Raw genomic sequence first — 22,269 nt, 5'->3', positions numbered from 1 at the left:
ATTTTTTTATTATTATGAAACACATGGATTTAAACATATTGTTATCTTTATTGATACTCAAACTGCCCCAGCTCCCAAGTCCTTGTAACATACTATCAGTTTTTTTTTTTTTAATTTTTTTATTTTCGGCTGTGTTGGGTCTTCGTCTCTGTGCGAGGGCTTTCTCTAGTTGCGACAAGCGGGGGCCACTCTTCATCACGGTGCGCAGGCTTCTCACTATCGTGGCCTCTCCTGTTGCAGAGCACAAGCTCCAGACGTGCAGGCTCAGCAGTTTATCAGTTTTTGATAGATCTTTTTTTCTCTCTGGTATGATATGATTTTCTAGGTTCATCTTACACATTTACTACCTTAGTCCTGGAATCAGCTTTTTCTCTCGAGAAGCATTTTCAAGACCACATTTGAGTATTAGAGTTGTTAATTGCTTTTGAGTTTGTCATTATTTCTTTTCTGTTTTTTTCTTTATCTTTTTCTTTCTTCCTTTCATTCTTTTTGATAAAATACTTCATGAGTCATACGATATTTTCAATTCTAATTCAGGACTACGAGATTTTTATATAACCTTCTATATTACAACTGTGCCTTATTTTCTCCTCACCAAAAATCCTGGTTCTCAAGGACACTGGAGATAATAGAACTAGAATATCATTCTCTTGGCTTTATTTCTCTTCTTAATTAAAAAAAAAATTGAAGTATGATTGACATATGGTAAAACTCACCCATTTTAGGTGTACAATTTGATGAGTTTTGACAGATGCATGTCAATGTGTAGCCATGACTACGATCAAGATATAGAACATTGACACCTCAAACTTGATGTAAGCCGGGACTATAAAAGGGCATACATAGTGGGAGGTGTGGTTCGCTGGGACCATATTTGGAGACTTGCTACATATCAAGCTTCCATCTGGGGCCCTCCTTCTTTCCTTCTCATTCCACATACTCTCCCAGGTAATTTCATCTACTTCCACGTCTTTAATTACTGGTTCATGATGACTCACATCCATGTATCCTGAACTCTAGGCCTGACATGCAATCATAGCCTCCTGAACGTGCCACATCATCTTTTCCTAAATCTGCTCCTCCCCTGCGTGCCTTATCTTAGTTGTTACCAATTACCCAGTGATTTATCCCTTATCTTAGACCATACTATTCTCCCTCAGCTCTCCTTCAATTCCTACAGCAAATAGGTTTCAAGTCTGTCAAATACCTTTTGAAATATCTCTAGACTCAATCCTTCCCACTATAATTTTTAGACTTGAACCCTTGCCATCTCTCACCTAAATAACCTTTTTGTTTGTGTAAACTCTTTCTTCTTCCAGGCTAATACCTCCCTCCTCTCCATCCCACCCCTCCTACTCACACTTCACACTTCTTCCTTCTTCCCATCTCTTACCTTCTTTTAGTTTATTCTCAATACTCTGCAGAGTTATATTTCTAAATATAAATCCTGTCATATAATTCTACTGCCTACAATTTCTTGAATGACTTGTCACTGTTTATAGGATAAAATGCAAACATTTCTGCATCCTATACAAGGTCTTTTTCACATTCTAAAATATACTTGTAGTTTCCCCAAATAAGCCATGATTTTTCCTTCCTGCATAAAGTTCTCTTTTCTTGGTATGTCCTTCCACAATTCCCTATCCATAAATTCCTTCCTCTCCTTCAGCAGATAGAGTAAGAGCTTCCTTTTCTGTGTAGTCTGTCTTGATTTTCCCAGACAGACGTAGGGTTGCTCTCCTTATGCTCTCATTATATCTTTTACATAACTCAAGTATGTTTCTTTTTTTTTTTTAATTTTTTTTTTTCTGGCTGTGTTGGGTCTTTGTTGCTGCGTGTAGGCTTTCTCTAGTTGCGGTGAGTGGGGGCTACTCTTCGTTGCAGTGCGTGGGCTTCTCATTGCAGTGGCTTCTCTTTGCTGGGGAGCACGGACTCTAGGTGCATGGGCTTCAGTAGTTGCAGCACGAGGGCTCAGTAGTTGTGGCTCGCGGGCTCTAGAGCGCAGGCTCAGTAGTTGTGGCGTGTGGACTTAGTTGCTCCGTGGCATGTGGGATCTTCCCAGACCTGGGATCGAACCCGTGTCCCCTGCATTAGCAGGCGGATTCTTAACCACTGCGCCACCAGGGAAGTCCCAGTTATGTTTCTTTATATAATCCTCACTACGACCCCAACCCCATTCTGCAAAATATGCTTCTTCAGAATAAGAACCACCACTTTTTTAGTTGTATATTCTCATTGCTAACATAGGGACTGGCTGTATCTGTTAAGAGTCTTCTGCTATTAACAATGGAAGCCCAACTCTAATTAACCTAAACCAAAGGGAATTTACAGGAGGGATATCAGTTCATAGAAGGGAAGGATGGAGAGCCAGATTTGGAAGTAGGAAGGGTCCAGGGCTGTTCTTAAGAAACAGGAAACAGAAGTGGACAGAACAGTCTTGTAGCTGGAGCAAACTGGATGAACTCCAACAATTTTCTGTCTCTTTGGCTGGGCAAAGTTCAAGAAAGGAATATCCAATTGTCCTAGCTATGCCCATCCCTAGCCATGAAAGCAGGGCCCCTGATGACGTACCATATAACTGATGAACTGGGATGAGGCAATTTCTTGAAAGGAAATAAGATGATTTTGGGAAGAGAAAACGGATACCTGGTAGCTAAAAAAACAACAAACATTCATTATACTAGCACATAGTAGCACTCAAAAAATATTTTTATATGAATCAATGACTGAATACTTGAAAATTTTATTTCCTGTCCTATTAAACAGCCATTCCCTGGATGCCTCAAATAACCTCTCACTTCCCCTTCTCACATTTGCAGGGGCTGCCACCTCCATTGGGATAGTCCTTTCTCTTCTCTTCTGCCTGGAAATGTGTTTGTTCCTCCAAGATTCACCTTAAATGAAACAACCTCTTGGAAACTTTCCAAATCCCTTCTCTAACGTGTGCTCTTATAATCTACTCTCTTCCTCTGTCATATGCTTCATTGATTATGATTCTTTACACGTCAAGCTCCCCTAGAGTTGATTCATGTTGCTTTGTAGCAAAATTATTCTCACTGATACACCAAGACAGAAACATTTCCTGCTCTCCTACATCTTACATACTAGAATATAGTATCAAAATTCAACTTCCAGTGTTGTGGGTTTGGCCACTGAACTCCCATTTTTAACAGTTTGGTCATCGAACCACCAATTTTAAAATTTTCTATGGGAAATCTTGTGCTGAGCTCCTGAAACTTAACAAACTATAGAAACATGATATTGTAAATTGTGGCCCATCTGTTTATTGGACTGTGATGGATCCATGGAAGAATAAAGCCTGGTTCCTGGATAGTTTTTATTCCTATCTTCAGGAATTCACAGGTAGAGTCTATTGGGAGAGACAGATGTTTAAATAACTAATTATATCAGAAGGCAAAACGTACATTCACAAACAGGCCACACAGCTCTCGTGAAATCTTAAAAAAAAAGTCACTTCTTTTAAGGACCAAGAATTATGTTTTACCTCATTTCTGTCTCTCATGATGTCTGCTAGTGTGCTGTCCACAAAAGAGGCTCAGTAAACAGTGTGTGATTGTTTCTCTGATATAGAGGAATTGAATGACAGTATAAAAAAGGAACCTCAGCAGAAATTAAGAAAAAGAAGATAAGTTGTAAATAAATATGTTCTTGAAATGACATATAGTAAAGTAGACAAGATAATGCCTACTTGGCACCTTAAAAGGTCAGCCTGAGATTCCTGTTTATGCCTTATGTGTCATTTTAAGTATAAACAAGATTGTCCCACTGCTGACTCACGAGGAAATTTTGTTTTACTAAATCACCTATATTATGTCCCGAAGCACAGTAGGTTTTCCCTGAAGGTCTCCAAAGATGTCCAGTTAGTTGTGCCTAGGAATGAAATTAGTTTGGGAGAGTAGCATAATAGATAAGGTCCCATTTAGAATTTTTCTATTTTTCATTTAGTTTTTTCTTTTTCTATGACAAACGTTTCAAGAGAATATTTAAAATATTTTTCAGGAAGAATATTTTTCACAAGTGTTGTTTTTAATTTTAAGATTTTTTTAAAAAATCTCTTTTCAGATCACCAAGTTCCAGTGTGAAATGGAGGAAACAAGTCATTAGGAATAGGAGTCAATTATTGCAACCAAAAATATTATATATACTTTAAAATGTTTTACTCAAGGCTTAGAGATTAATCCTTTACAGTTGAAATGGAAGGCTTTCATTAAAACCAAACAGTTCTAGAAAAAAATAGGAAGTAAAAAAATTGAAAACATCTTTTAAAATATAAACTGTGTTGTCAATCTTCAAAATGCTTTTGTGGGACAGGATGGTGTATGAGACATGCAGGTTTGGTAATTACCTGATTGCACACACCCAGACATCTATTTTTAAAAACTGGTGAAAGGAGTCTCACTGCAGATGCCTGAATAATTTTGTGATTATGTAATGCCCAGGTTAATTTCAGAAATCACTTCATTTCTGAATTACAAAATTTAATTGGGGTGGGGATTAAAGAAGTAACCAAAAAGGATCAAAATATAAAAGGGTCATGTCCAGATATGTTTTTTTAACACTCAAATCAGAAGCTTTGATTTTTACCCTTTTCTTTTTCCAACCTGCCAAACTGGCTTTTCTGGAGGTAGGCTTGATCCAGATGAGTGGCAGTTGGTAATATTTCTGTTTGGGTAAAATCTCCTTTAAATTTTTGGTCTCTTACTCCCTCCCCTTAACTCTTTAATCTTTCTCCTTTTTTCTTCTTTTATCTCTTTGTCGTGTGCTTTTTGTTTTTTTTAACATCTTTATTGGAGGATAATTGCTTTACCATGTTGTGTTAGTTTCTGCTTTATAACAAAGTGAATCAGCTATACATATACATACATCCCCATATCTCCTCCCTTTTGCGTCTCCCTCCCACCCTTTCTATCCCACGCCCTAGGTGGACACAGAGAACCGAGCTGATCTCCCTGTGCTGAGCTGATCTCCCTGTGCTATGCAGCTGCTTCCCACTAGCTGCCCATTTTACAATTGGTAGTGTATATATGTCCATGCCACTCTCTCACTTCGTCCCTGCTTACCCCTCCCCCTCCCCGTGTCCTCAAGTCCATTCTCTATGTCTGCATCTTTATTTCTGTCCTGCCCCTAGGTTCTTCAGAACCATTTTTTTTTAGATTCCATATATATGTGTTAGCATATGGTATTTGTTTTTCTCTTTCTGACTTACCTCACTCTGTATGACAGTCCATCCACCTCACTACAAATAACTCAATTTCATTTCTTTTTATGGCTGAATAATATTCCATTGTATATATGTGCCACATCTTCTTTATCCATTCATCTGTCGATGGACACTTAGGTTGCTTCCATGTCCTGGCTATTGTAAATAGAGCTGCAATGAACATTGTTGTACATGACTCTTTTTGAATTATGGTTTTCTCAGGGTATATGCCCAGTAGTGGGATTGCTTGGTCATATGTTAGCTCTAATTTTAGCTATTTGAGGAACCTCCATACTGTTCTGCATAGTGGCTGTATCAATTTACATTCCTACCAACAGTGCAAGAGGGTTCCCTTTTCTCCACACCCTCTCCAGCATTTATTGTTTGTAGATTTTTTAGATTTTTTTGGCCATTCTGACTGCTGTGAGGTGATACCACACTGTAGTTTTGATTTGCATTTCTCTACTGATTAGTAATGTTGAGCATCCCTTCATGTGTTTGTTGGCAATCTGTATATCTTCTTTGGAGAAATGTCTATTTAGGTCTTCTGCCTATTTTTGGATTGGGTTGTTTGTTTTTTTGATATTGAGCTGCATGAGCTGCTTGTATATTTTGGAGATTATTCCTTTGTCAGTTGCTTTGTTTACAAATATTTTCACCCATTCTAAGGGTTGTCTTTTCGTCTTGTTTATGGTTTCCTTTGCTGTACAAAAGCTTTGAAGTTGCACTAGGTCCCATTTGTTTATTTTTCTTTTTATTTTCATTTCTCTAGGAGCTGGGTCAAAAAGGATCTCACTGTGATTTATGTCATGGAGTGTTCTGCCTATGTTTTCCTCTAAGAGTTCTATAGTGTCTGGCCTTACATTTAGGTCTTTAATCCACTTTGAGTTTATTTTTGTGTATGGTGTTAGGGAGTGTTCTAATTTCATTCTTTTACATGTAACTGTCCAGTTTTCTCAGCACCACTTATTGAAGAGGCTGTCTTTTCTGCATTGTATATTCTTGCCTCCTTTATCAAAGATATGTGCGTGGGTTTATCTCTGGGCTTTCTATCCTGTTCCACTGATCTATATTGCTGTTTTTGTGCCAGTACCATACTGTCTTGATTACTGTAGCTTTGTAGTATAGTCTGAAGTCAGGGAGCCTGATTCCTCCAGCTCCGTTTTTCTTTCTCAAGATTGCTTTGGCTATTCGGGGTCTTTTGTGTTTCCATACAAACTGTGAAATTTTTTGTTCTAGTTCTGTGAAAAATGCCATTGGTAGATTGGTAGGGATTGCATTGAATCTGTAGATTGCTTTGGGTAGTAGAGTCATTTTCACAATATTGATTCTTCCAATCCAAGAACATGGTATATCTCTCCGTCTGTTTGTATCATCTTTAATTTCTTTCATCAGTGTCTTATAGTTTTCTGCATACAGGTCTTTTGTCTCCTTAGGTAGGTTTATTCCTAGGTATTTTATTCTTTTTGTTGCAGTGGTAAATAGGAGTGTTTCCTTAATTTCTCTTTCAGATTTTCCATCATTATTGTATAGGAATGCAAGAGATTTCTGTGCATTAATTTTGTATCCTGCTACTTTACCAAATTCATTGATTAGCTCTAGTAGTTTTCTGGTGGCATCTTTAGGATTCTCTATGTATAGTATCATGTCATCTGCAAACAGTGACAGATTTACTTCTTCTTTTCTGATTTGGATTTATTTTATTTCTTTTTCTTCTGTGACTGCTGTGGCTAAAACTTCCTAAACTATGTTGAATAATAGTGGTGAGAGTGGACATCCTTGTCTTGTTCCTGATCTTAGTGGAAATGATTTCAGTTTTTCACCACTGAGAACGATGTTGGCTGTGGGTTTGTCATATATGGCCTTTATTATGTTGAGATAAGTTCCCCCTATGCCTACTTTCTGGAGAGTTTTTATCATAAATGGGTGTTGAATTTTGTCAAAAGCTTTTTCTGCATCTATTGAGATGATCATATGGTTTTTCTCCTTCAGTTTTTAAATATGGTGTATCACATTGATTGATTTGCATATACTGAAGAATCCTTGCATTCCTGGGATAAACCCCACTTGATCATGGTGTATGATCCTTTTAATGTCCTGTTGGATTCTGTTTGCTAGTATTTTGTTGAGGATTTTTGCATCTATGTTCATCAGTGATATTGGCCTGTAGTTTCCTTTTTATAGTGGCATCTTTGTCTGCTTTCGGTATCAGGGTGATGGTGGCCTCGTAGAATGAGTTTGGGGGTGTTCCTCTCTCTGTTATATTTTGGAAGAGTTTGAGAAGGATAGGTGTTAGCTCTTCTCTCAATGTTTGATAGAATTAACCTGTGAATGCATCTGGTCCTGGGCTTTTGTTTGTTGGAAGATTTTTAATCACAGTTTCAATTTCAGTGCTTGTGATTGGTCTGTTTATATTTTCTATTTCTTCTTGGTTCAGTCTTGGAAGGTTGTGCTTTTCTAAGAATTTGTCCATTTCTTCCAGGTTGTCCATTTTATTGGCATACAGTTGCTTGTAGTAGTCTCTTAGGATGCTTTGTATTTCTGCAGTGTCAGTTGCTACTTCTCCTTTTTCATTTTTAACTCTATTGATTTGGGTCTTCTCCCTTTTTTTCTTGATAAGTCTGGCTAATGGTTTATCAATTTTGTTTATCTTCTCAAAGAACCAGCTTTTAGTTTTATTGATCTTTGCTATCATTTCCTTCATTTCTTTTTCATTTGTTTCTGATCTGACCTTTATGAATTCTGCTAACTTCAGGGTTTTTTTGTTCTTATTTCTCTAATTGCTTTAGGTGTAAGGTTAGGTTGTTTATTTGAGATGCTTCTTGTTTCTTGAGGTAGGATTGTATTGCTATAAACTCCCCTCTTAGAACTGCTTTTTCTGCATCCCATGGGTTTTAGATCGTCATGTTTTCATTGTCATTTGTTTCTAGGTATTTTTTGATTTCCCCTTTGATTTCTCCAGTGATCTGTTGCTTATTTAGTAGTGTATTGCTTAGCCTCCATGTGTTTGTATTTTTTACAGATTCTTTCCTGTAACTGATATCTGGTCTCATAGCACTGTTGTCAGAAAAGATACTTGATATGATTTCATTTTTCTTAATTTTACCAAGGGTTGATTTGTGATCCAAGATATGATCTATCCTGGAGAATGTTCCTTGAGGACTTGAGAAGAAAGTGTAATCTGCTGTTTTTGGGTGGAACGTCTTATAAATATCAATTAAGTCCATCTTGTTTAATATATCATTTAAAGCTTGTGTTGCCTTATTTGTTTTCATTTTGGATGATTTGTCCATTGGTGAAAGTGGGGTGTTAAAGTCCCCTACTAGGATTGTGTTACTGTCGATTTCCCCTTTTATGGCTGTCAGCATTTGCCTTATGTATTGAGGTGATCCAATGTTGGTTGCATAAATATTTACAATAGCTATATCTTCTTCTTGGACTGATTGCTTGATCATTATGTAGTGTCCTTCTTTGTCACTTGTCGTAGTCTTTATTTTAAAGTTTATTTTGTCTGATATGAGAATTGCTACTCCAGCTTTCTTTTGATTTCCATTTGCATGGAATATCTTTTTCCATCCCCTCACTTTCAGTCTGTATGTGTCCCTAGGTCTGAAGTGGGTCTCTTGTAGACAGCATATGTACAGGTCTTGTTTTTGTATCCATTCAGCCAGTCTATGTCTTTTGCTTGGAGCATTTAATCCATTTACATTTAAGGTAGTTATCGTTATGTATGTTCCTATTACCATTTTCTTAATTGTTTTGGGTTTGTTATTGTAGGTCTTTTCCTTCTCTTGTGTTTCCTGCCTAGAGAAGTTCCTTTAGCATTTGTTGTAAAGCTGGTTTTGTGGTGCCGAATTCTCTTAACTTTTGCTTGTCTGTAAAGGTTTTAATATCTCCGTCGAATATGAGTGAGATCCTTGTTGGGTAGATTAATCTTGGTTGTAGGTTTTTCCTTTTCATCACTGTGAATATGTCCTGCCACTCCCTTCTGTGTTGCAGAGTTTCTGCTGAAAGATCAGCTGTTAACCTTATAGGGATTCCTTTGTATGTTAATTGTTGTTTTTCCCTTGCTGCTTTTAATATTTTTTTCTTTGTATTTAATTTTTGATAGTTTGATTAATATGTGTCTTGGCATGTTTCTCCTTGGATTTATCCTGTATGGGACTCTCTACACTTCCTGGAGTTGACTGACTATTTCCTTACCCATATTAGGGAAGTTTTCAACTATAATCTCTTCAAATATTTTCTCAGTCCCTATTTTGTTTGTCTTCTTCTTCTGGGACCCCTATAATTTGAATGTTGGTGCGTTTTATGTTGTCCCAGATGTCTCTGAGATTGTCCTCAATTCTTTTCATTCTTTTTTCTTTATTCTGCTCTGCAGTAGTTATTTCCACTATTTTATCTTCCAGGTCACTTATCTGTTTTTCTGCCTCAGTTATTCTGCTATTTATTCCTTCTAGAGAATTTTTAATTTCATTTATTGTGTTGTTCATCATTGTTTGTTTGCTCTTTAGTTCTTCTAGGTCTTTTTTAAACGTTTCTTATATTTTCTCCATTCTATTTCCAAGATTTTGGATATCTTTACTATCATTACTCTGAATTCTTTTTCAGGTAGACTGCCTATTTCCTCTTCATTTGTTTTGTCTGGTGGGTTTTTACCTTGCTCCTTCATCTGCTGTGTATTTCTCTGTCTTCTCATTTTGCTTAACTTACTGTGTTTGGGGTCTCCATTTCACAGGTTGCATGTTCGTAGTTCCCGTTGTTTTTGGTGTCTGTTCCCAGTGGGTAAGGTTGGTTCAGTGGGTTGTGTAGGCTTCCTGGTGGAGGAGACTAGTGCCTGTGTTCTGGTGGATGAGGCTGGATCTTGTCTTTCTGGTGGGCAGGTCTGCAACCAGTGGTGTGTTTTGGGATGTCTGTGACCTTATTATGATTTTAGGCAGCCTCTCTGCTAATGGGTGGGTTTGTGTTCCTGTCTTTCTAGTTATTTGGCCTAGGGTGTCCAGCACTGTAGATTGCTGGTTGTTGAGTGGAGCTGGGTCTTAGCGTTGAGATGGAGATCTCTGGGCGAGCTTTCTCCGTTTGATATTACATGGAGCCCAGAGGTCTCTGGTGGACCAATGTCCTGAACTCGGTTCTTCCACCTCAGAGGCTCAGGCCTGACACCCGGCCAGAGCACCAAGACCCTGTCAGCCACACGGCTCAGAAGAAAAGGGAGAAAAAGAAAGAAAGAAAAAATAAGTAAATAAAATACAACAAAATAAAATAATTAAAGTAGAGAAAAATTATTTTAAAAAATTAATAAGAAAAAAAAAGAGAAAGAAAGAAGAGAGCAAGCAAACCAAAAAACAAATCCACCAATGATAAAAGCACTAAAAATTATACTAAAAAACAAACAAAGAAACAAAAAAACCAAAGTGGACAGTCAGAACCCTCGGACAAATGGCAAAAGCAAAGCTATACAGACATAATCACACAAAGAAGCATACACATACACGCTCACAAAAAGAGAAAAAGGAAAAAATATACATATATGAAATTAAAAAAGAAAGAGAGCAAGCAAATCAGTAAACAAACCTACCAATGATAATAAGCTCTAAATACTAAACTAAGATAAACATAAAACCAGAAACAAGTTAGATGCAGAAAGCAAACTCCAAGTCTACAGTTGCTCCCAAAGTCCACCTCCTCAATTTGGGATGATTCGTTGTCTAGTCAGGTATTCCACAGATGCAGGTACATCAAGTTGATTGTGGAGATTTAATCTGCTGCTCCTCAGCCTGCTGGGAGAGATTTCCCCTTCTCTTCTTTGTTCGCACAGCTCCTGGGGTTCAGCTTTGGATTTGGCCCCGCCTCTGCGTGTAGGTCACCTGAGGGCGTCTGTTCCCCACCCAGACAGGACATTGTTAAAGGAGCGGCTGATTAGGGGGCTCTGGCTCACTCAGGCCGGGGGGAGGGAGGGGTACGGATGCGGGGCGAGCCTGTGGCGCAGAGGCCAGCTTGACGTTGCACCAGCCTGAGGCGCGCTGTGTGTTCTCCCGGGGAAGTTGTCCCTGGATCATGGGACCCTGGCAGTGGCGGGCTGCACAGGGTCCCGGGAGGGGAAGTGTGGATAGTGTCCTGTGCTTGCACACAGGCTTCTTGGTGGCTGTAGCAACAGCCTTAGCATTTCATGCCTGTCTCAGTGGTCCATGCTGATAGCAGCGGCTTGTGCCCATCTCTGGAGCTCTTTTAGGCAGTGCTCCTAATCCCCTCTCCTCGCGCACCCCAAAGCAATGGTCTCTTGCCTCTTAGGCAGGTCCAGACATCTTCCTGGACTCCGTCCCGGCTAGCTGTGGCACACTAGCCCCCTTCAGGCTGTGTTCATGCAGCCAACCCCAGTCCTCTCCCTGGGGTCTGACCTCTGAAGCCCGAGCCTCAGCTCCCAGCCCCCACTCGTCCCAGCGGGTGAGCAGAAAAGCTTCTCGGGCTGGTGAGTGCTGGTCGGCTCTGATCCTCTGTGTGGGAATCTCTCTGCTTTGCCTTCTGCACCCCTGTTGCTGCGCTCTCCTCAGTGGCTCTCAAGCTTCCCCTCCATGCACTCCCATCCCTGCCAGTGAAGGGGCTTCCTAGTGTGTGGAAACTTTTCCTCCTTTACAGCTCCCTCCCAGAAGTGCAGGTCCCATCCCTATTCTTTTGTCTCTGTTTTTCCTTTTTTCTTTTGCCCTACCCAGGTACATGGGGAGTTTCTTGCCTTTGGGGAAGTCTGAGGCCTTCTGCCAGCATTCAATAGGTGTTCTGTAGATATTGTTCCACATGTAGATGTAGTTTTGATGTATATGTGGGGAGGCAGGTGATCTCCACGTCTTACTTCTCCGCCATCTTGAAAGCGCCCCCTGCTGTGTGCTTTTGGCTTTGCTTGGTTTCCTCTGGGCTCTGGTTGCCTCTCCAGTATTTCCCACAGAAGCCCTCCTGCCCCCTCTAGTCCTGCTTTCTGGTGGCAATCTAGTCCCGTGCCTGTTTTCTGACACACTGTCTTGGAGATGGGACAGTAAACAGCAAACTTTGCTTTTCAACTGTCCTGGGTCAATTATTAATTATTGTGGCAAATCTTAACAAACAAGTATAATTGTTTGTTGGTAGTATGCTTGCTAAGAATACACATGACATATAAAATGTGGGTGGTTCTCACACTCAGTGGGATAACTATGATAAAACAAAGCAAAACAAAAACAGAAAATAGCAAGTGTTGGCAAAGGTATGGAGAAATTGGAACCCTTCCTTGTGCACTGCTTGTGGGAATGTGAAATGGTGCAGCCTCTGAGGAAAACAGCTTGGCTGTTTTCCTGAAAAAGTTAAACATAGAATTACCCTATGACCCAGTAATTCTACTCCTAGAATTATTGTTATTGTATACTCCAAAGAATTAAAAGCAGGGACTTGAACAGATACTTGTACACCAGTGTTCATAGTAACATTATTCACAATGGCCAAAAGGTGGAAACAACTCAAATGTCCCTTGACTGATGAACAGATAAACAAAATGTGGTATATACATACAATGAAATATTATTCAGTCATAAAAAGGAATGAAATTCTGACACATGCTACAACATAGATAAACCTTGAAAACATTTGCTAAAGTGAAACAAGCTAGACACAAAAGGACAAATATTGTATGATTCTACTTACATGAAGTACCTAAAGTAGTTAAATTCATGGAGACAGAAAGTAAAAAAGGGGCTGCCAGGGGCTGGGGGTAAGGAGATATGAAGAGTTAGTGTTTAATGGGTAGAGAGTTTCAGTTTGGGATGATGAAAAAGTTCTGGAAATGGATAGTGGTTTTGACTACACAACACTGCTAATGTACTTACCTGATGTCACTGAATTGTACACTTAAAAATGATTACAATGGTAAATTTTATGTTATGTAAAAGACTAGTACTTTTTCCCAATGAGAGCCATCTTTGGGCTTTCTGACCCAGCTGTGGATCTGCTCTGACTCGGAGGACCTAGAGGAGATTGAATCTGTCTTCTCCAACCTCTGCCTGGAGTCAAGTTACTGTCATTAAGTGCAGCACTTCCTAGAAAGCACTATTTAATAAGAATCAGAACTTTGGAAAAAGCCCAGAGCTGTGCATGATAACTGGCCTTGATATGGGACCTCTCTAGAGTTATACTGGAGAACATTAAGTTGAAAAAAACCCAAAAAACAAAACCTTTCTCATTACCAAAATAACACCTACTTATTATAGAAAATTTTAAAAATAATGGTAACCAGGAAAAAAAAATCATATATAATCCCATCTTCCAAAGAGAGATAACTGTAACATGTACTATACATACATCTTTTCAATTACTTGTATTTCATCTATATTATACATATAAAACTGTTTTACAATCTCCTTTTTTTAAAAATTTGACAATTAATATCTTTTGATGGGAAACATTTAGATAAAATATTTAACGGTTATTTAATTAAATTTGTTCTATCTATTGTTTTTTTTTAACTTTAAAATAAACTTTTATTTTGGAATAATTTTAGATTTACAGAAAATTTGCAAAGTACAGAGAGTTCCTGTATACCCTTCATCCAGCTTCCATCTTCCATAACCTTGACACATTTTTAAAAATAAATTTATTTATTTTTGGCTGCGTTGGGTCTTTGTTACCATGTGCGGGCTTCCTCTAGTTGCGGTGAGCAGGGACTACTCTTCCTTGCCGTGTGAGGGCTTCTCACTGCGGTGGCTTCTCTTGTTGCGGAGCACGGGCTCTAGGTGCATGGGCTTCAGTAGTCATGGCACGCGGGCTCAATAGTTGTGGCTGGAGGACTCTAGAGCGCAGGTTCAGTAGCTGTGGCGCACGGACTTAGTTGCTCCAAAGCATGTGGGATCTTCCCGGACCAGGGCTCGAACATGTGTCCCCTGCATTGGCAGGCAGATTCTTAACCACTGCACTACCAGGGAGGTCCCGACACATTTTAAGAAATACTTATTTATTTATTTATTTATTTGGCTGTGCCGGGTCTTAGTTGCTGCACGCAGGAACTTTGTTGCCGCGTGCGGGATCTTTAGTGGCAGCATGTGGGATCTTTTAGTTTCCGCATGTGGGATCTAGTTCCTGGACCAGCGACTGAACCCAGACTCCCTGCGCTGGGAGCATGGAGTCTTAATCCCTGGACCACCATGGAAGTCCCACCTTGACATATTTGTCAGAAATAATGAATTCATCTTGGTGAATCCATATCACCTTTTCTCAGGTCTGACCATGAATCAAACTCATCTCTACAACTTTTTAAAAATTTAGATATCTGAACCCAATTGCCCCATCTATTGAACCTAAATTTAAGAAGGCAGTGCCAATCATTTTTTGTTTGTTTGTTTGAGTCCATGAGTGATTGGAGCATTAGGAGAGAATCCAGACGACATGGTTAGAATAATTCAATAATTCACTAAATTGAATTGACTCTATCAGTTTTTTGATAAATTTGAGCACATTCCTTTTAGTAAATTCATCAATAGAGATATAAATAGAGGCACTTTTTCATGAAATCTATTAGATGATCATTATAAAATGACCTGTCACCTCTGCATCTCTACTTCTACCTGCTTGAATAATTCCTGCTGCCTGTCAGTGATCAAATGACTGCAATATTGTCCAGAACTTCTTTACATGAGATTATGCTCCCAGTTCCTCTTCTGTGAAGTGGCAGGGAGCACTCAGAATACATTGCACTTGTCATTTTATAGTTTAGTGCTGCTTCTAGCATGGCTAAGGCACTGTTACCCTTTCAGTATCCAGGGCCCCTTCCTTTTTTTTTCAGCCACTTTTGAGAGCTCTATCTGAAGTGTAAAAGATGCACACATCTGTGTAAAAAGCTGAGTTCGCTTTGATTCTCTGCTACATGATCTACTGGGGCATGTCTGCACGCAGTAGTGGTTAGAATTTGGATCCTCATGACCTCACTTTTGCTTACAAAGCTCACTTTGTCACATGCGCCCCTTAACCATTTTGGTGGAGCAGTAAATAAATAGGAAAGGCTCCCAGGAATTATATTATATTAGGAAAACAGGACTGAGCTGCTTTATGCAAATTGCTTCCCTAATTTATGTACATGTTTGGGTTGGAACAAGTCAAAGGCAAAGATTACAGCTAAAGAAAAATACTGCAGAAGCTCTGGAGATAAAAGAGCTTCAACAGTTTTGTCTCCCCCTGGTGGCCATATGGAGTCAGTACAGCAACTTGCAGAATTAAACTCTGCCTTCCCTCCCTGTACTGTGTTGAAGTTCCTTAAAATAGACATTCCTACCAAAGAGTTCTTCATGACAAGAGACAATAGAGATTTTTAAAGCTTCTGTTTTTGAGTTCAAGAATTCTGTCCTAAAATGGGAATAATGTCAGCTACAAGGATATATTGTACAACACAGGGAATATAGCTAATATTTTATAATAACTATAAACAGAGTATAACTTTTAAAAATTGTGAATCACTATATCGCACACCTGTAACTTATGTAATACTGTACATCAAGTATACTTCAATTTAAAAAAGTTAAAAAAGTGGGAATAATATCAATACCTTAATTTGAAAACAGAAAGGACAATAATAAAAGACAAATTAGAAGTTCCAGTGAATAAAACGTAGTTAACAGTAGGGGCATTTAGGAACAATGACAGTATTAATCAAACATGAAATATGAAGCAAGACGGAAACAGCAGTTCTGGAAGAAAAAAAGCTACTACGACATTTTCAAATATTCAACAGATAGGTAAAACTGTACCTTTTTTATTCAGTTAAAGTGTATCTGTTTAACAGTGTCAGTGTGTGTAACAGATTCGTGGGCAGAGAACATACTAGTTGCTCTTTTAAAATAAAAGAAATACCTACTTGTCTAGAATGTTATATCCCTCTGAACTAATGCACAAGTCCAATTTCTCCCTCCTACACAGAAAAACAGACTGTTGAAAGACTCTGGCCAAACTCAAGTGCTGCAGCGTGGCAATCTGGACAGGTGAAGAATGAGAGCAAAGGTTATTTTCTAACAGCTTTCTTTGCTAGATGGCTCTAGTCAAAGGGTGTGGCCAGGTGGGGACAGAAGTTGGCCATAGGTGAATACAGTCTCACCATGGTAAGTCCTCTGTGGGGAAGTGTCAGCTTTATTCAGAGAATCTGTACCTCAAGGAAGCAATCTGGGGCTGCCACAGCATTCTCTCTCAGCACTGTCAGTGTTGGTTGCATGAAAGCATTTAGTCCGGCCTCAGAGCTTTCCCACACAGAGGCCCCTCGCTGGTAACATCTTTCCCCACTCTTCACAACACTGGTTCCCAATCCTTCAAGCCTCAGCTTGTTACCCTCTTACACACGACTTCCCTGACCATCACACCTGCTCTCTATCAGGACCCTGTTTGTTCCCTTGCTAGCACTCTTCTTACTTTTTTATTGTATTTCTTGGTTTGCTTACTTGGTTAGTGCCTCTCTTCCTCCATAGACTTTGACCTCCACTAGGGCAGGGTCTGCATCCATTTCCATCAACATTTGTCTAGCACAACACATAACTCATAGTAAAAACTTTATAAATATATGTTGAATGATTGGGCAAATTTAACATTGGCTAAAGAGAGGAATATAGGTTTTTATCTCCTGTGCTGACTCAGACCTATTGCTATGAAGTGCTTGTGTTAGGAATCTGAGACCAAGTCTGTACTCAGTAAGAATTGAAAGATTGATCATTAATGGCGGGCTGAATAATGGCTCCTCAAAAATGTCTACAGCTGAATCCCCGGAACCTGTGACTATGTTACCTGAAATGGCAAAATGGAGTTTGCAGATGTGATTAAGTTAAGGATTTAGAGATGGAAAGATTATTCTGGATTATCTAGGTGGGCTTCATGTAATCACTGGGAGGAGAAGGAGATATGCCAATAGAAGCAGAGGTCAGAAAAAGAGAGAGTAGAAGATGCTATGCTGCTGGCTTTGAAGATGGATGAAGGTAATTCCTACAGCCAAGGAAAGGAAAAGGCAATCAAACAGATTTTCCCTTAGAGTTTCCAGAAGGAATGCAGCCCTGATGACCAATGTTAGACTTGTTACTTCTAGAGCTATAAGGTAATAAATTTGTGATGCTTTAAAGCACTGAGTTTGTGGCAGTTTGTTATACCAGATACAGGAAATTAATACACTCAGCATTGTTACAATATTTTCACAATATTCCTGAATAATTTACAATAAGCTTTCATGAGCAGGTACAAGCTGACTCCAACATACCACTACAGCTAAGAATGACCAGTAACTTGGGACTTCCCTGGTGGTCCAGTGGTTAAGAATCCACCTGCCAATATAGGGGACAATGGCAGGGCCCCCTTTAGGTTTCCATATTGGGCAGTGAAGCCCTACATCTTGTTGGTCTTGAGATTGCTTCCAAATAGGAAGGATATTTAGAAGCTGGCCAACCAAAACAAACAAATGTCCACTACAGAATTTGTCCATTTCTCCTTTGAAATAGTGGTCACATTATATTTATTAAATATATTTATATTTATTTTATGTGTGTCTATTTCTCCACTAAACCATCAATTCCTTGTGGACAGTGACCTTATCTTTTCACCTCTATCTTCATAGCTCCTAGCATACTGGTTGGCACAAGATCTATATAAAAGAATATTTATTCAATTTCATAACTGTGGAAAATGTCCATATTTTGTTCTTTGTATGTCCTTCATATTTTCCCCTAGTTATTAGTTAAAATTAATTAAATAGTATCAGACCTGAACCTCTGCCATTTGCCCTTTAACATTTTGTAGGTGTCTATCCCTCGAATAAAACTTTAATATTACTAAAAAAAAAGAATATTTATTCAACAGATCACTTAACGGATATAAACTATACTCTTATTTGACAGTATGTTATATTACCTGCTCAGTGGAGTTTTAGATGTAGCTCTTCTTCTAAGTTAAAATATATTTATATATTTTAAATATGCATATACTTTCTTTTTTCATTTTTATTTTTATTTATTTATTTTTGGCTGTGTTTTGTCTTCGTTGCTGTGCGTGGGCTTTCTCTAGTTGCGGTGAGCGGGGGCTACTCTTCTTTGCGTTGCGCGGGCTTCTCATTGTGGTGGCTTCTCTTGTTGCGGAGCACGGGCTCTAGGCACGCGGGCTCAGTAGTTGTGGCGCACGGGCTTAGTTGCTCCGCGGCATGTGGGATCTTCCCGGGCCAGGGCTCGAACCTGTGTCCCCTGCATTGGCAGGAGGATTCTTAACCACTGCGACACCAGGGAAGCCCCCATATACTTTCAATTTTTAAATACTTTGACTCACAAGAAGTTGCAAAAACAGTACTACTGAGAGTTCCTATATGCATTCACCCAACTTCTCCCAATGATAATCAGTGTAACATTTTACGTCCGTGGTTGAATATTTCTTGACCCTGCTGTCTCTTTAGTCACTTCTCATGTTGCCAACTGATGTGAATGCAGGGAACTCACGCTAGTAATCCGTGATTCCTCCACCATTTATTCCCATCTTCTAATTTCCTCCTTTTTCTTTCTCTCTGCCTCTTTCTGTTTGCTTTCTATGGTTATTCTCTTTAATGCCTCCCCTTTCATTCTTCTTGTACTCACTTTAAACTATATTTAAAATGTCTTAATTCCAAAGATACTTGAGGCGTAATAAAATATGCATTAGTGTGTGTGCGCGTGCACACACACACACACACACAAACTGGTCATAAATTGGGGGTGAAAAGAAAGTTGGCACTCAAGCACAGGAGTTTGTCTCATGTGTCCCTCTTCTCCCTGGAGTCCATCTACCAAGTTCACAGCCATCTCCAGTCTGGGCACTCTAAGGCCCCAAAAGTTCTTCCTCTGTTTACCATGGATTAAATATCCTCCTTGATTACAGCCACATCTTCAGCAACTCCTGTCAGAGCAAGGTGGAGTTCACTACATGGGGCAGTGTATTAGTCTGCTTGGGCGTCATAACAAAATACCATAGTTGATTGTCTTAAACAACAGAAATTCATTTCTCATAGAGAACTTACTCTTGAAATGAGTGCATATAGCTGATTCCATGTGTGGCAGGAGACAACTGTTTAACTGGAAATTCTCCCAATTCACTCCTGTCTAGGAAGCCCAAGATTAAGGTGCCCGCCAATTCGGTCTTGGTGAGAGCTCTCTTCCTGGCTTGCAGATGGATGTCTTGATATGTCCTCACATGGTCCTTCCTCGGTTTGTGCATGCAGAGGCGGGGGGTGAGGGGAGAGAGAGAGAGAGAGAAAGTATCTTCCTCTTTTATTTCTTTTTTTTTGGCCATGCCACGTGGCTTGCGGGATCTCAGTTTCCCAACCTGGGATTGAACCCAGGCTCAGGCAGTGAAATCGCCAAGTCTTAACCACTGGACCGTCAGGGAAGTCCCCGCGTCTTCTTCTTCTAATAAGGCCACCAATCCTATTAAATTAGGACACCCACCCTTATGACCTATTTAATCTTAATTAGCTCCTAAAAGCCCTAGCTCCAAATACAATTACATTGGGAGTTAGGGCCTCAACATACAAATTTGTGGGGGGGACACATAGTTCAGCCCATAGCAGGCAGAGTATGAGCTGGATAGTTGTGTGCTGTGCACTCCAGGGATTGTGTAGATCACATTCTCTAGCTGTATTTACCCTTTATTTCCCAACTGTTGTTCTTAAATCTTTGGTAAAGACTTTGTAGTGAATAGCAAACTTAACAACAGAGCAAACAAGTTGAAATTATGTAGGGGGTGCATTGTCTGTATTTTTAAAGCCAAAAATAAACTTTGGCTGGAGTTTTGTTATCACTATGTGCTAGTAATTCTAAACAATGTAAGCAATAACATGGTCCTCTAAAAAATCTTTTGTTGCTCTAAATTCTAAAGACTTGCTGCAGTTACTGTTGAGAGTTTTAATAGCTTCAAACTGACACATTACTATTAGTTATCTTTTAATAAACATGGTATTCTACATGGAAGTGAATTGGGAGAACTCCCAGTTAAACAGTTGGTTCCTGTCATGCATACACTCAACTATATGAATTCATTTCAACAGTAAGTTCATGGGAATTCCCTGGCAGTCCAGTGGTTAGGACTCGGCTCTTCCACTGCCACAACCCTGGTATCCCACAAGGCCCTCGATGTGACCAAAGGAAAAAAAAAAGAGTAAGTTCATAAAGGATCAGCATGATCTGAGCTCACTCTGAGCTTAGTTCGTGTCTCCACCCCTTGTGTTATTAGATATTTTGTGTTTAAAAAATAGATTAAAATAAATAATGATAGCACAGTAATTGTATGGATAAACAGAATTTGAATGACTTCATTTCTGCCATTCACTGTGACCCCTTGAACTTGTTATCTGTGTTTAACATTTAAAACAGTAAAACAGAGTGTAAACTGCAAGTTGTGATATTTTGGTTTGGTAATGCAAGTTTTAGTTCACATATAAAATATTTTGCCAAATTTGAATAATATCTTTATAATTGAAATGTAGTATTCTTTTGGGCTTCCCTGGTGGTCCAGTGGTTAAGGCTTCACACACCCACTACAGGGGGCGTGGGTTTGATCCCTGGTTGGTGAACTAAGATCCCAGGCCCCCCATGATGCAAAGCCAAAAAAAAAAAAAAAGTAGTATTCTTTTAAAATTGTTGTTTGGGACTTCCCTGGTGATGCAGTGGTTAAGAATCTGCCTGCCAATGCAGGGGACATGGGTTGGATCCCTGGTCCGGGAAGATCCCACATGCTGTGGACCAACTAAGCCCATGTGCTGCAACTCCTGAAGCCCGCCTGGCTACAGCCCATGCTCCGCAACAAGAGAAGCCACCACAATGAGAAGCCCATGCACCGCAACGAAGAGTAGCCCCCACTTGCCGCAACTAGAGAAAGCCCGCGTGCAGCAACAGACCCAAAGCTGTCAAAAAAAAAAAAATTACTATCTATATTTAAAAAAAATAAAAATAAAAATAAGATTATTGTTTGTTTTAAACCTAGAAAAAGAATCAAGGAAACACAAAGTTATATCAGTGGTACAATTTAGTATAGTTGTCTAAATTGTATCTTTTGCAGGTGGTTTGATTTTTTTAAAATGTATTTATTAGTTACCGGACAATTATTTACAAAAATATTATTGTATCAGGATGTAACCAAAGGGTTAAAATTAAAACTGGTAGGTAGAGCCTGAACCAAGATGGCGGAGTAGAAGGACGTGCTCTTACTCCCTCTTGTGAGAACACCAGAATCACAACTACCTGCTGGACAATCATCAACAGGAAGATACTGGAACTCACCAAAAAGGATACCCCACATCCAAAAACGAAGGAGAAGCCACAGTGAGACGGTAGGAAGGGCGCAATCATAGCAAAATCAAATCGCATAACTGCTGGGTGGGTGACTCACAGACTGGAGAACACTTATACCACAGAAGTCCACCCACTGGAGTGAAGGTTCTGAGCGCCACATCAGGCTTCCCAACCTGGGGGTCCGGCAACGGGAGGAGGAATTCCTAGAGAATCAGACTTTGAAGGCTAGTGGGATTTGATTGCAGGACTTCGACAGGACTGGGGAAACAGAGACTCCACTCTTGGAGGGCACAAACAAAGTAGTGTGTGCATTGGGACCCAATGGGAAGGAGCAGTGAACCCAGGGGAGACTGTACCAGACCTACCTGCTAGTGTTGGAGGGTCTCCTGCAGAGACGGGGGTGGCTGTGGCTCACCGTGGGGACAAGGACACTGGCAGCAGAAGTTCTGGGAAGTACTCCTTGCCATGAGCCCTCCCAGAGTCTGCCATTAGCCCCACCAAAGAGCCCAGGTAGGCTGCACTGTTGGGTTGCCTCAGGCCACACAAGCAACAGGGAGGGAACCCAGCCCCACCCATCAGCAGTCAAGTGGATTAAAGTTTTACTGAGCTCTGCCCACCAGAGCAACACCCAGCTCTACCCACCACCAGTCCCTCCCATCAGGAAACCTGCACAAGCCTCTTAGATAGCCTCATCCACCAGAGGGCAGACAGCAGAAGCAAGAAGAACTACAATCCTGCAGCCTGTGGAACAAAAACCACATT

The 22,269-nt window shown here is 39.8% G+C and overlaps 2 long non-coding RNA genes across 2 annotated transcripts in view; one reads left to right on the top strand and one right to left on the bottom strand.

Moving 5' to 3' along the window:
• LOC309646797 overlaps window positions 1–22,269 on the top strand; it is a 79,607-nt gene that overhangs the window by 40,256 nt on the left and 17,082 nt on the right. Inside the window, exon 2 of the long non-coding RNA XR_014255583.1 lies at window positions 16,148–16,228. This is a non-coding gene — a long non-coding RNA (uncharacterized lncRNA). The remainder of the gene's footprint in view (window positions 1–16,147; window positions 16,229–22,269) is intronic.
• On the bottom strand, window positions 13,834–20,374 carry LOC309646799. The gene is made up of 2 exons (XR_014255585.1): window positions 19,239–20,374; window positions 13,834–16,201 (listed from the first exon to the last, which is right to left on the bottom strand). It is a non-coding gene; the product is annotated as an uncharacterized lncRNA (long non-coding RNA).

This window comes from Balaenoptera physalus (assembly GCF_965194825.1).
Source record: "Balaenoptera physalus genome assembly, chromosome: 17".
Classification (NCBI taxonomy): domain Eukaryota; kingdom Metazoa; phylum Chordata; class Mammalia; order Artiodactyla; family Balaenopteridae; genus Balaenoptera; species Balaenoptera physalus.
Note: the sequence above shows the minus strand (reverse complement) of the source record. Positions and strands in the feature narration are given on the sequence as shown.